The sequence below is a fragment of the Ictalurus furcatus genome, chromosome 23, assembly GCF_023375685.1.
Source record: "Ictalurus furcatus strain D&B chromosome 23, Billie_1.0, whole genome shotgun sequence".
In the NCBI taxonomy this organism is placed as follows: Eukaryota; Metazoa; Chordata; class Actinopteri; order Siluriformes; family Ictaluridae; genus Ictalurus; species Ictalurus furcatus.
In genome coordinates, this window is record NC_071277.1 from 1,306,142 (window position 1) to 1,320,000 (window position 13,859).

At 37.9% G+C, this 13,859-nt stretch overlaps 1 protein-coding gene across 1 annotated transcript in view; it reads right to left on the minus strand.

Annotated features, from left to right (window-relative positions):
- The window catches only part of tmem108 (transmembrane protein 108), a 59,170-nt gene that overhangs the window by 7,882 nt on the left and 37,429 nt on the right, over window positions 1-13,859 (minus strand). The window lies entirely within an intron of this gene.

Sequence of the window (13,859 nt, forward strand, 5' to 3'; positions counted from 1 at the left end):
GGTTTTACTGTTGAAGACCTTTGTGTGATTTTTCTATTAAACGCCAATATTAGTGGACGGCACTGTATATGAACAGTATATAATAGCTTATAACTGAGCAGCACAAGGTCGGTTTTTCTAGACTGCTTCATGAGATGTAATGAACAGAAGACCGACCTCTACATCCATTTATCACCTAATAAGTGGCAAGACAACACACAACGCTGTGGCTGGACATAATCATGTTTGTCCCTTGAAGCAAAACAGAGCAGGAGGAGTGTTATGAGAATTAAATGTTGAGTATTTTTGGACACAAACAGGAACCAAATAGAACAGGGGCCTCAAACACCAACCTTGATAGCAAGTGAAAAGACCCAGAATATGGGCAAATGTTTTTAGATGATTTTAAACATTTCAAGCGTTACATTTTCTATTGGCAGATAATTTAGCTTCTTTCTAGAAATAAATGCTTAAAATGAGAAACATTGCCTGCCAATTTAACAAGACTATTTCAAGCTTCAAATGAGAAAAAATGTCAATAAATAGGTTTAATAACTGTAGATTTGGTTTACTGTAGTAATATAATAGGAAATACTAGTTAGATGTAGAAATATTCAAGATATTTTCACTTGATGTCTTTTTTTGCAGAGCATGAATATGTATATATAAAACAAAAACAAACAAAAAAACAGTAGGAGACAGCTAACAAGCCTAGTAATAGACCCAGTTACTATTAACCATTAAATGGAAGTCTAAGGTAGGGGTTCTACAGCCAGGGACCCGTTTAACTGTTAAAACATTCCATGGACCCCTGAGTACAAATATATTTTTAGAGCATAACCCAATATTGGTTGTAGATGGCCTTCCCAACTAACAGCTCCAGGGTCCCTGATTTGACCCTGAGCTCAGGTTACTGTCTGTATGTAGTTTTTAGGGTACACTTGTTTCCTTCCACCATGCAAAAATGCTGGTAGTGGATTGGTTACTGGTGTGAATGTGTGTATGGTGCCCCGTGATGGACTGGAGTCCCATACAGGGTGTATTCCAACCTCACACCTAATGTTCCTGGAATAGCCTCCAAATCCACCACGACCCTGAACAGGATAAAGTGGTTACTGAAGATAAATGAATAAATGAATTACACTATTCATATATTAGGTTCATATTGTGTGCAATAACATTACAGCTATATATAGCAATCAGCCATAACATTAAAACCACCTGCCTAATTTTGTGTAGGTCCCCTTGTACTATAGCTCTGACCCATCAAGGCATGGACTCCACAAGACCTCTGAAGGTGTGCTGTGGTATCTGGCACCAAGACGTTAGTAGCAGATCCTTTAAGTCCTGTAAGTTGTGAGGTGGGGCCTCCATGGATCGGACTTGTTTGTCCAGCACATCCCACAGATGCTTGATCAGATTGAGATCTGGGGAATTTGGAGGCCAATTCCACAGCTTGAAATCTTTGTCATGTTCTTAAACCATTCCTGAATAACTTTTGCTGTGTGGCAGGGGTGTGCTTAGTCTGCAACAATGTTTAGGTCGGTGGTACGTGTCAAAATAACACCCACATGGTGAATGGCAGGACCCAAGGTTTCCCAGCAGAACATTGCCCAGTGCATCACACTGCCACCTTTCTCATAGTGCATCCTGGTGCCATTTCTTCCTCAGGTAAGCGACACACATGCACCCGGCCATCCAGATGATGTAAAAGAAAACATGATTCATCAGACCAGGCCACCTTCGTCCACTGCTCCATGATCCAGTTCTGATGCTCATGTGCCTATTGTAGGTGATTTTGGTGGTGGACAGGGGTCAGCATGGGCACTCTGACACAATGCAGCCCCATACACAGCAAGGTGTGATACACTGTGTGTTCTGACACATTTCTATCATAGCCAGCATTAACTTTTTCAGCAATTTGTCCTGCAGTAGCTTTTCCGTGAGATCGGACCAGACGGGTAGCCTTCACTCCTCAAGCGCATCAAGGCGCCCATGACCCTGTCAATGTTTCATCGCCGGTCCTTCCTTGGACCATTTTTGGAAGGTACTAACCACTGAATACCGGGAACACCCCACAAGACCTGTTGTCTTGACCCAGTCTGATCCAGTTGTCTAGCCATCACAATCTGACCCTTGTCAAAGTTGCTCAGATCCTTACATTTGCCCATTTTTCTTGCTTCCAACACATGAACTTTGAGAACTGACTGTTCACTTGCTGCCTAATATATCCCACCCCTTGACACGTGTCATTGTAACGAGATAATCAATGTTATTCACGTCACCTGTCAGTAGTTTTAATGTTATGGCTGATCAGTGTTTCAGCACCATAGAAAGTGAAAAGAAAGAAACACGTTTTTATTAAAATTGTTGTTAGCTTAAAGATTTTTTTATAAGCTTACTCGTTTATAAGTGCCTGTCAAATAAGCTAATAATGCCAATAACTCAATAATAATGATAATCATAATAACTGATAATGGTGGCTTGTGATTTCCTGGAACAAAAATAAAGTGGACCCCAGTTTGAGAACCATGGGCTTAGGTCATGTATAAAAGACATTTAGGTGATATTTCTTCCTGCTGCTTTTTTATGTACATACTATATGAGCCAATTACTAGGCATGATGAAATGCTGTCTCTCACTTTTGGATAAATATTTAATTTACTGTAATGAATTTCGCGACGTTTTTGAAAATATCCTCTTACATCACTCCAAACACGAGAAACAGAGAAATGTGAGAGCTGGTGTACAAGCTGGAGAAGAGAAAACCATCCAAATACAAAATGTATTTTCTACGAAGATCTAAAAGTCATCAGTGGAGCTTGTGTTGTCACACATACAGCCACAGTTCCACAAAGCAAGAGAACAGAAATGTTGGGGGGGCGGGCACTGAAACGTGTTGAAACATGCAACTGCATCTAAAACAGAAGTTTAAATTCAGTGGCTTCTGGACACAAGAGAACTGAGAGAAGCAATCCAGAAGAATGGAGGAGGCTTTGAATGACATCCTAATTTTACAAGTGTTGCTATGTTACTGTGAATCTCTCTGTATAGAGGAAAGCACTTTAGGATAATTAAAGGAACACTCACACACAGAGATACACACAGACATGCGTGGGTTCATACACATCCCCAAAGCCGTGACCCTGGAGTTAGGCTATTGTTTAATCGAGATCCCACAGTTGCTATGGAGACCAAGACTTGACTCACAGAGGAGTAGCGAGAGTGAGAGGAGGAAGGTTTGATGAACAGGAGAAAAAGCATTTATGGAAGAAGGTGAAGAAGGAGTGAAGGCTAATGAAGTAGTATATGAATTTGAAGGCAGTAGATTTAAACCTGCTGATGGTGGTGTTATTAAAGCCAATATTCTAAACAAGAAAACATTCTTGGAAGAAAGAAAAAGCTGTACTTTATAAAAGGTCATGCTCTAATCCTGCTCACACCTGTCTCACATGCCAATATTCAGTGTTATTACTAATATACCACGTTATAGTACTTCTATGACAAATAATTTACATGATTTATTTATTTATTTATTTATTTATTTATTTAGAATTGCATGATGAATAGTATGACCGTGATAGGCTGATTGCACATAATAGGAAATTTTATTATGCACACAAATGTATCCACTCCAGAGGAAACACTTAAAAGAGGGGTGAACTCTCTAGAATTCTCCACAGAATTTAGAGAGCTGAGCTGAGATTAGGCTGCCAAATCCTTTCCCAAAACAACTGATGCTGATGCTACAGTGCGGTTTTATCTGGTACATCCACTGGAACAATATTCAATCCTTCTCCTTTCAGAATTCCAGCTTCAGATCAGGTAACATCCCACCTTCATCTAATGTGCACACACACACACACACACACCTTTGTATTGCATTACTTCTTCCCCACCCTTGAGAAAGAAATAACACAGATCCATAGAGAGTCCCCTAAACACTAAACACATTATTAAAAGCCCAACTCTCTAATTGAGCACTTACACACAGTAACCTCACACAGATAAATCATTCTGCAATGTGTGTCTATATTTCTCTCCCTCTCTCTTTGTGTGTGTGTGTGTGTGTGTGTGTCCTATTTACAGAAGCTGTCAGGTTATAATACTTGAGGCTGGGGCCAGGGCTGTAACCAAGAGATAACACACAGATAAGCAAGGACGATTTATTATTATTATTATTATTATTATTATATTTTTTAGGATGAACAAGCAACAGCATGCTCCAAGTGAACCCCAACTGTGTACAATATACAAAATAGCTAGTAATGAACCTAAATGAAAATTCTAGTAATTCGAAAATTTACCTTCTGCCCATTTTTGGCTGAAAGAAATTCATTGACCACAAGTACACTGTCTTATCTTGGAGTATCGAATATCTTTCTGTGTCAGGTATACAAAAATCTTCGATCCAGTAGTTGAATTTAGATGAGAATTTGTTTTCCATTAGAATAAACTGCCTAAATCTGAGGGTCACATATGCCAAGTTCTTCTACAGTAAAAACATTAAGGACATTAAAAACAGCCAAAAACACAATTAACATTCTGCCATGTTCTATGAAATGTATATAAATGCTGAGGCCCAGTTGACCTCAATTTCGGATCAAGATGGCAAGAGGAAAAGATCTAAGTCCCTTTGAAAGAAAGGTCAGTATTTGGGCGCTAAGCTTCATTAACAAACACTGTTCTACGGGCTGGTATTTCATTAGTAACAGTGACTAAAGTGACATCTTCAGTGAGATCTAGAGGAAAAATATCAAGTAGTAGGGCTGGAAATCAGGGTTGTAAAATACTTGAGTATTTGTACTTTGTTACTTCAGTTAAGTGTTATTTTGGTGTATTTATACTTTTTATGTATTTATACTATAGTATTATTGAATTGTTACTTAATTACATTTCCAATACAAAAAACAAACAAACATACTTTTGTATTCCTTACACTTTTATTTAGACCTTCAAAGTACTCATTACTAATCCCGAAGGTCTCTTCTTTTCTCACACGGCTAGTGAATGTACACTATATATCAATCAAATGGGCTCAATTTATTTATCGTATATTAAATTCTGATTCTTATTTTGAATGCTGTTTATCAGACTGCCAGTAAGCCAGCAGGCTTAAGTGGAATTCAGTTGACACATACACGACTAATGACTGCTAATTCACTGCAGTGCATTAAGCTATGGTACTTCAAATTCAAATGGTCAAAATGACTGCTATGACCTTTATGGGCCATTATTCTGTGAATTTATGTATTAGGAGTCAAAATAATGTGTAAAAAAAAATAATGAAATGATAACTAGAAAGATCAAGTTATTAAGCAGAAATAATTACATAGCACTTTTTTTTTTTTTACAGCTTGTGATTCAAAGGTTCTGTAAGATTAAGACAAAACACATGAAGCACTGGGTGTAAGAGAAGCCAGAATATCGCACAATTATTCATTTAAGTAAAGATTTATGGTTAGGTATCCAATTCTGTGAAATATTGTTTTTGACAGCTGATCATATATACTTATATATACATAGCAGATGTTTTATTTATAGTTTGCAAATTTTGAATTTAAACTAAATTACAGTATAAAATGTAGAAATAAGAAATGAGAATAAATAATAATAAATAGAATAAATGTAATGAGAAATTATGACTATTGTTCTAATAATCCCATCTCAAATATTTCATAATTTGCTTCTTAAATCACGAGCTCAAGTGTCTTGATAGGACAGAGATATAACAGCGAGGAACCACAACTGACAGAATCCCACTATGCATGATTCCCGATCATTTTTCTGATCATCTCCTGCTAGTGTACAAGTTATCGACAGCTTCAACAGCTCTAATGATAAAAAGCCAGTCCAGTTAACATGATTAACTCCCAAATAGAAAAAAAAGAGAAGAATCTGATGCTGCTAGGCAAACACTGAGACAGTATTCACTGTTCATATAGGAAAAACACTTTTATGCTGGTAACTTCCAGGCCCTCATTTCAGCTCTCTGTCCCACCTGTTAACAGTTATCATATTAGTGAATAAGAGCTGGTAGCGCTGGCTGTGTTGCAGTTTTGGCCTGAATCAGTGAGGTGCCCTAACACCCTCTAGCTCCCGCTCCCATACTTAGAAATCTGAAACCACATCAATAAAACATCAGCTCTATGAATAAAACATGAACCACTGCTCAATACACAACAAAGTGGTGCGTTTATATCAGGACACACAACGTCAGCTGAATCCCCTGATTCAACGAGCGTTTAAGCAGTCTGTCCACATGGGATATTGAGATCCAGCCACGAGTCTGTGGAAAGCTAGCAGGAATATTCTCATTAGGAGAATCATGTTTTATTAACAAAAATGCACGAAGTTAAAGGGCGTAAAACCACTTTCAAGCCCATGAGCATCAAAAAACATCCGTGACCATGTGAGAGCATAATGTTTTTCAGCATTATTCGTAACTCTACATGATGTTGTTAATCACATAAAACATGCTATACAACCTAATGCAATTTGTGCTACATGTGAAATGTGTTACAGACATCCCAGCACAATGTTCTTTACAGTACAAGAGATACAATTACCAAAAACAAGCTGTAAGTGCATGGGCGTGAGTGTGAGTGTGTGTGTGTGAGTGTGTGTGTGTGTGTGTGTCAGAGAGAACGAGAGAGAGTTCTTGCAGCATAAAACCTCTCCCTCTCATCCATCAATGGCTGACTCATTTTCCAGTGCCAACACTGCCATTTGGAGCTACACTATCTCACACACAGACACACACCTCTGACTCATGCTCCCATACTGTGGGGGAGGCAGAGAAGGAGAGTGCTTACTCAGTCCCTGAACATTACAAGTGCGTTTACTGATTAGTCATGTCTAACCCTTAGCTCTGACTGTGAAGGTTATGAGGAAAGAGCTTTCTTTGGGCTTAAGGGATCTCCATGGTAACAGTACTATCATTAAGTGAAATATTAAATAAATGTAATATCAAATTATGAAAAATACATGCACTCTACCCAATCAATAACACCATTTCAGTTTATGTTGCCGGTGCTAATTAATCACAGCGGCAATTGATCAGATCAGTCAAGTTTACAGGTTGGTGTTGGAGTCTCGAACACTTCAGAATGACTCATTTATTAATTTTGACCCAAACATGCATATTTCCAGTGTACAATCCCCTCCAAAACTATTGGAATGGCGAGGCCAAATCTTTTGTTTTTGCTATACACTGAAGACATTTGGGTTTGAGATCAAAAGATGAATAGGCGAGGAAAGATCAGAATTTCAGATTTCAATTCCTGATATCTAGATGAGAACATGACACCTTTGGTGGATAACCACCCAATTTTTAGGCGAACAAAGTATTGGAACATATAATCTTAAAGTTAATAACACTTAATAGTTTGTTTCGTATCCCTTGCTTGCAACTGAATCAAGCCGGTGACCAAACCAACATCACCAAACTGTTGCATTCTTCTCTTGGAATGCTTTTCCATGCTCACTTATTTATTTATTTATTTTGGGGGGGGGGGGGTGTAAGTTCTCCCTTCAGTCTCCTCTTCAGGATGTGAAACGTATGCTCAACTGGGTTAAGGGCTGGTGTTTGACTTGGCCAGTCTAAAACCTTCCCCTTTTTTCCCTGATGATGTCCTCTGTTATGTCGGCAGTGTGTCTTGGGTCACTGCGTCATCTTGCTGCATGATGAAGTTCCTCTCAATTATATTGGATGCATTTCTCTTTAAATTGGCAGACAGAATGTTTCTGTAGACTTCTGAATTCATTCTGCTGCTACCATCACGAGTTCATCAATAAAGATTAGTGAGCCTGTTCCAGAAGCAGCCATGCAAGCCCAAGCCATGACACTACCTCCACTGTGCTTGATCGATGAGCTCATTTGTTTTGGATGATGAGAAGATCCTTTCTTTCTCCACACTTTGGACTTTTCTTCACTTTGGTAGAGGTTAATCTTAGTTCCAGAACTTTTGTGGTTCATCTCTGTATTTTACTGAGAATTCCAATCTGGCTTTCCAATTCTTATTGCTGATGGTGGTGTCCATCTTGTGGTATGGCCTCTATTTCTTCTCTCAAATTCTTTGAATGGTGGATTGTGATACCCTCTCCCTTGACCTGTGGAGATTTTTGATGTCACTAACTGTTGTTTTTGGGGGTTTCGTCACACACAATGTTTCTGTCATCAACTGCTGTTGGTTTTCTTGGCCGACCTATTCCATGTCTGGTTGTTAGTACAGCAATGGATTCTTTCTTTTTTTCCCCAGGACATTCTGAATTGTTGTATCGGCTTTGCCCAGTGTTTGTACCATGGCTATGATTTATTTTCCCTCTTTTTCAACTTCAAAATGGCTTGCTTCAAAATGTCGATGTTTGTTTTCTTTTTGTTTTCTTTTTAACAACAAATTCAGACTTCACAGGCAAAACCCAGGGCTCAAACCAAGAGTCGACCTTCAGAGCTATTAACTGTTTAAACAATCAATTTAACAGGGCACACCTGGGCAACAAGAAACACCCTGTCAGTCACATGTTCCAATACTTTTGATCACTCGAAAAATGGATGGGTTAAAAAAAAAAGGTGCCATATTATAAGTTCTTTATCACATGTAGATATAAATATCAAATGAAAGAAATTAAAGCTGAAATTCTAATCTATCATCTCAGTCATCTTTTGATCTTTTGATCTCAAACCCAAATGTCTTCAGTGTATAGCAAAAACAAAATTATTGGTCTGGCCGATTTCTTTTTTCTTTTTTTTTTAAAAAATACATATACTTTTATTGGGAACATGCATCAGTATGCTGTTTCATACAAAAGCCTAAATAAACAGACTGTGTTATGTTGCACCACAGTGCATGTGTATCAGATTTACAGTGCGGTAATTGATCTCAGCAGTAGTCCTACATACTGATTGTGTAATGTGGTAAATGGCTCTAACACACTGTGTCTGAGATTACGCACTGAGGGAGAAAATTTTCCGAGTGTGATAGTAGTGTGTGAACAGGAAAAATAACCCTCCTTTTACATTAATATCCATTATCAGAGACAGAGGGTGAAAATGGATAGCTAGAACAATGGTGATGATAGTATAATAAAATACATACTGGGATCAATATTATGAAAAACTGGGAAATCGCATGTTCCAATATATTAGCTCAGTGCAGTGATTAAATTACAACCTGATTCATGCTTCTTATTGGGAGAAGATTTAGAGTAGAAGAGAAATCCATGCAGTAAATTTTGTACATATGGAATATATAAGCAGCCTGTGACATTCATAAAGTCTTGTTCATTATGCCTTTAATAAATCATGTGAATATAAACATCCAGTGCATTGTGATTTTCCACTTAGCATTCAATGTTCGAGTCACTTTCACAATTAAAAATACAAAATGTTCCCCACAGGTTGTCTGCATTCTTCATTTTCCTGTCCATCCATTCAGAATTACTCAGTTTAGTCCCAGCCAAAATGGCCTCCATAAATTTAGATTATGATAAAATTCTCATTTTCAGTATCAATTAATACCAGAGACATTTTTTTTATTTTTTTACCCAAAAGTTTAAGGAACCAGGAAACAGGACATCACCTGGGATTACGTTTTTTTAATTAAAAGAAAAAAGGTTGAAAGAAAAGGAAATACTCTATAATCTGATACTCCTGAGCTGCTATGGTTCTCCCTTAATTGCAATCCTGTAACAGTAACAATACAAGAGGAAAAAAGGTTTTGGCGAGATGGAGTTTTATTGGTTTTTTTGCTAAAAAGTAAGGAATGTACTTGTTCTGTAATTTGGTAGGAGGATCGTGAATAATGGTCAGCCAAATTATTCTTATACAATGAGTACACTGAAGGTCTAAATTCAAATGTAAGGTTTTTTTTTCTTGGAAATGTAATTAAGAGTACAATTTCAACAATACTATAGAATAGTACTATAGTAATATAGTATATATATGTAAAATATATATATATATATATATATATATATGTGTGTGTGTGTGTGTGTGTGTGTGTGTACGTATGTATATAGTCCCTTTCCCACTGCCCAAACCATATGTGTTATAATTATAATAGGTAAGAGCACTAGGAAAGATACAATCTTAGTACAATCTTAGTATCACAGTTGGAGTCATTCATTTGGGGATGAAGAACTTAATCACTGCCTGAATCTTCTTGGGTGTTCTTACTTGTATTATAATTATAACACTTAGGGTTTTGGGCGTGGAAAAGTGCTTCCTACTACTATATTTAAGAGCCAGGGAGACTGGAGCCTGAAATAGCTTTACTTATTTAATTCCTTTTGCACAAGGCCTTGGCTGCCAACACTGCCTGGGAGCTCTGACCAAATCAATCAAACCAGGAAGTCCACTTATTGCTTGGCGAGGTATAGATTTCTAGCTGCTCCCTCAGGGTGCCTAAAGATCAATTCCAGAGACATCAAGTGTAAGCATTGGCTCCCTCCAGGAAAAATATATTCAGCAGCATGACATGGGGGGGAAAAAAATCTGACAAAAGTGACTGAGCTGTGCCACATGATGACTACAAAAAAAAACACTCCCATATTTTATGAAACATTCCCAAAATAGTGTAAGACAGCATGAATCAGTATTTAGACTGATATTTCAGTACTTCACTGAAATATCTGTATTTCCTATCTTCCATTCAGAACACTTCATCTGTTCATTAAGAATAAGGTATTCATATTTGGGTATGGAGTTAAGGATATCGAACTCAGGGGTCCACAACGTGTGCATTTCTAGGGGCTAAGAGTTTAGTGAAGCATTGAATTAGCACAAATTCCCTCAGGAAAGTGAATAGATACTCTGTGTTTTATTAGTAGCTAATAAAAGAAGTTCAGGAAGGAGTTAACTCTCAGCATCTGTGCACACTTGTTTGATCCTGCTGTCCTGCCTCCTAATTATGCCAACGGAACTAAGTTGAGCAGTTGGAGGTAGCCTCCTTCAGTACATTGTACTCCATGTCACACTAACTCTAACAACCTACTATGTTTAAGAGGAGAAAGACTGCAAAATTTAGCATGAAATCCAAAAATCCTAGTGCTACATCCTTGTTAATATTCCTTATCTCAAACTAGAAAAACAACACTATTAGTTTCCTACCATTATTTCATTTGAAGCAAACCAATCCCCTGAATATTTATTGTGCTAACATGCTAAACAAAAGACAGCCTCTAAAAATCCCACAGGAGATTATTCTGGGTGATAAATGTAAAACCATTACAATGTAAAATCTTTACTGGTCATTTTTTGGGAGGGCCAGACTCAGAGGCCGACTCAAAGGATTGTGGGACAGATGCAGCACTTCCTGTGTTGAGGGAGGGTCAGGGTGGGAAAGATGTGAGCTTAAAGATAAGGTGGAAAGCCCATACGCCCATCTGATAATGTCTTCCTGTTTGTGTTTTCAAGCTCTGAAAATTCCGCCATTGCCTTTTAATGGGCATGTTTACCGAAATGCAAAAACACAGACAACCCTGTCTTGTTTACAGAGACGCTTAATCTGGCATAATTAACATCATAGGACTGTTCAGATGTTTGTTTGTCTTACAGGAAGTACAGTGGTATGCACCGGAGGAAATGTATACCACTCTGTTGGGACAGCTCTACTGCAACAGCTAAGTAAACAGTATTATCCAACTAGGACCATCATGGAACGAATGTTTTCACATTGATACCAATACCAGGTGTAGTATCATGGCTCTCAATACCAAAACGATACTTTGGCCAAAAGCAAACACATGAATTAAAAGAGGAAAAACACACACATAAGACCGAGGTTATTGAACTGTGTAAGTTGTGGTGTAAGTTGCCAATCTGTGCACATGACGCTTAAGCCACAGTGCATGTGCAGCATAGAAAGTACTGAATGCTATAGAAATTGACCCATTTACCACCATTAAGGTATCCTGAAGGTGTACTGAAAAGGTATTGAGCCTTTGATATGCAACTCTTTTTTCCTAAACCCTGATTTTTTTTCTCATTCTAGGGATACAATATACTGAATAATGAGTGTTACAGTGATGGTATAGCCTCGTCCTGCTGTCACATTATGACCGTTGGTATTTGACAGAGGAACACCTTCTAAATTTCAATTGCTACTTGATGTCCTTGAGAAGCGTTTTTGCAAAGGCATCTCACAATGCAATCTGCACTTCAGGGAAACACTGGAGAGACCACAGATGGTGAGAACTAATTTACTTTAAACAGTCTGTAAAGTTACTACTGATGCGTCAGCAGATGAACAGACACAAGCCTCAGAAAATCTGGGGGAGAGAGCACTGATATCCATCTTTCTACCAAACCACACAACAAAGCTCAACCACACATTTGTTTAACTAAGGAGTGCACAGAACTATTTTCTGATTTAAACAAAAACAATATTTCACGTACAAACAAGCCTAAAAACACGTCTAACTAAAGCTACGGGCTAGGAAGACCAACTGTTTTGAATTTATAGCTATTGTGTTAAATCTAAAGGTGTTCATCTGCACTGAGCTAGATTCAAAATATCCATAAAATTGAGTAGAGTTAAACATACAGTATGGTTAAGAGGTAATGCTGAAATTGTTCAGAAGTCTGAACTGCATATAGGCTTAAGCACTGCTGATGCTGATATTTTTTTTTAATCCCGATTTCTCATAAGAGAGGGTGAAGGCTAATCCTATGCGACAAAGCATCAAGCAAACATGAATTTTCTTATGCAATTTCAGCGAGAGAGGCGAAAGACAAAACAACACTGCCATTTGAACTATTTTCTCAATTCTGTGCAAATTTTAGGTATGACAGCGTAAACTGACAAATCCAAGTGACTGGCTCAAATGATTCCTCAGACCAATCCTGTCATGTGTGGTCTGATGTTTCTTCAGTTTCCCACTCTCACCTTCAGTTCATGATTTAGAAAAATGGCAGAAAAACGTCGGGGTTACGCATGTAACCCTGTTCCCTGAGAAGGGAACGAGACGCTGCGTTTAGCATAACACTATGGGAGCGCCAAAAGTAAAAATAAAAATGGTCTCTTGGTGTATTCCAAACACGTTTTTCAGCCAATTTTTTAAAGAACATTTTTGCACTTTGTTTTATTTTATTTGTAGATCCCATTGGAAAGCATTTACAGTCCATTTGTGTTTTATTTTTGTAGAATTGGTTATTTATTTGTAACAAAACTATGCAACAAAAATACCCCTGAACTGCAGGTGATTCTCAATAGCTGCTTTAAAAGCAGATATCAGATGGAAAATGTCATGCATACATGAATAAAAAGTATGCTCGAACTCTCTAGGTGGTGAACCACATCCAAACACCCTGCATTCTGCACCTGAGAAAATATACCAACTCTTTCATTTTAATCCTCTGCCCAAGTCTCTTTTAATCGCCAGCTCTTAGGCCTGTCCTTGCAGGTACATTCTCATAACAGAGATAAGGCCAGTGACAGGATATGTCCTAAAAGCGAATTTACTTCCAAGAGACACATCATCGCTTGACCTCGTGTTCCTGAAACATTTTACACTTTTCTTTTTGGATGTGTGCCAGGCTCATGTTGTTGCAGTGCAGCCAGCCGGTGCTGTTAAAAGACCGAAAGCAATGCAGACTCTAGAGTGCAACAAATCAAAACAAATGCAGTGTAATTGTAGAAATTATAATAAAAGTCAGAGGAACTGTTGAATGACAGGACATGTAAGGTCAAGCACTTCTTGTCTAATCTGCGTAAATCTATTTATTTCTTTCTCTTATTAGTTACGTCCATTTAATTACGCTTCCCCTATTGTTATTGAAAATTTTGTTCAAATGCATACATCATTTTCAACAATGTGATATGCAACATACAATTGAATGTACGTGGCTTATACAGAGCAGAGTTATGAATGGGAGACAT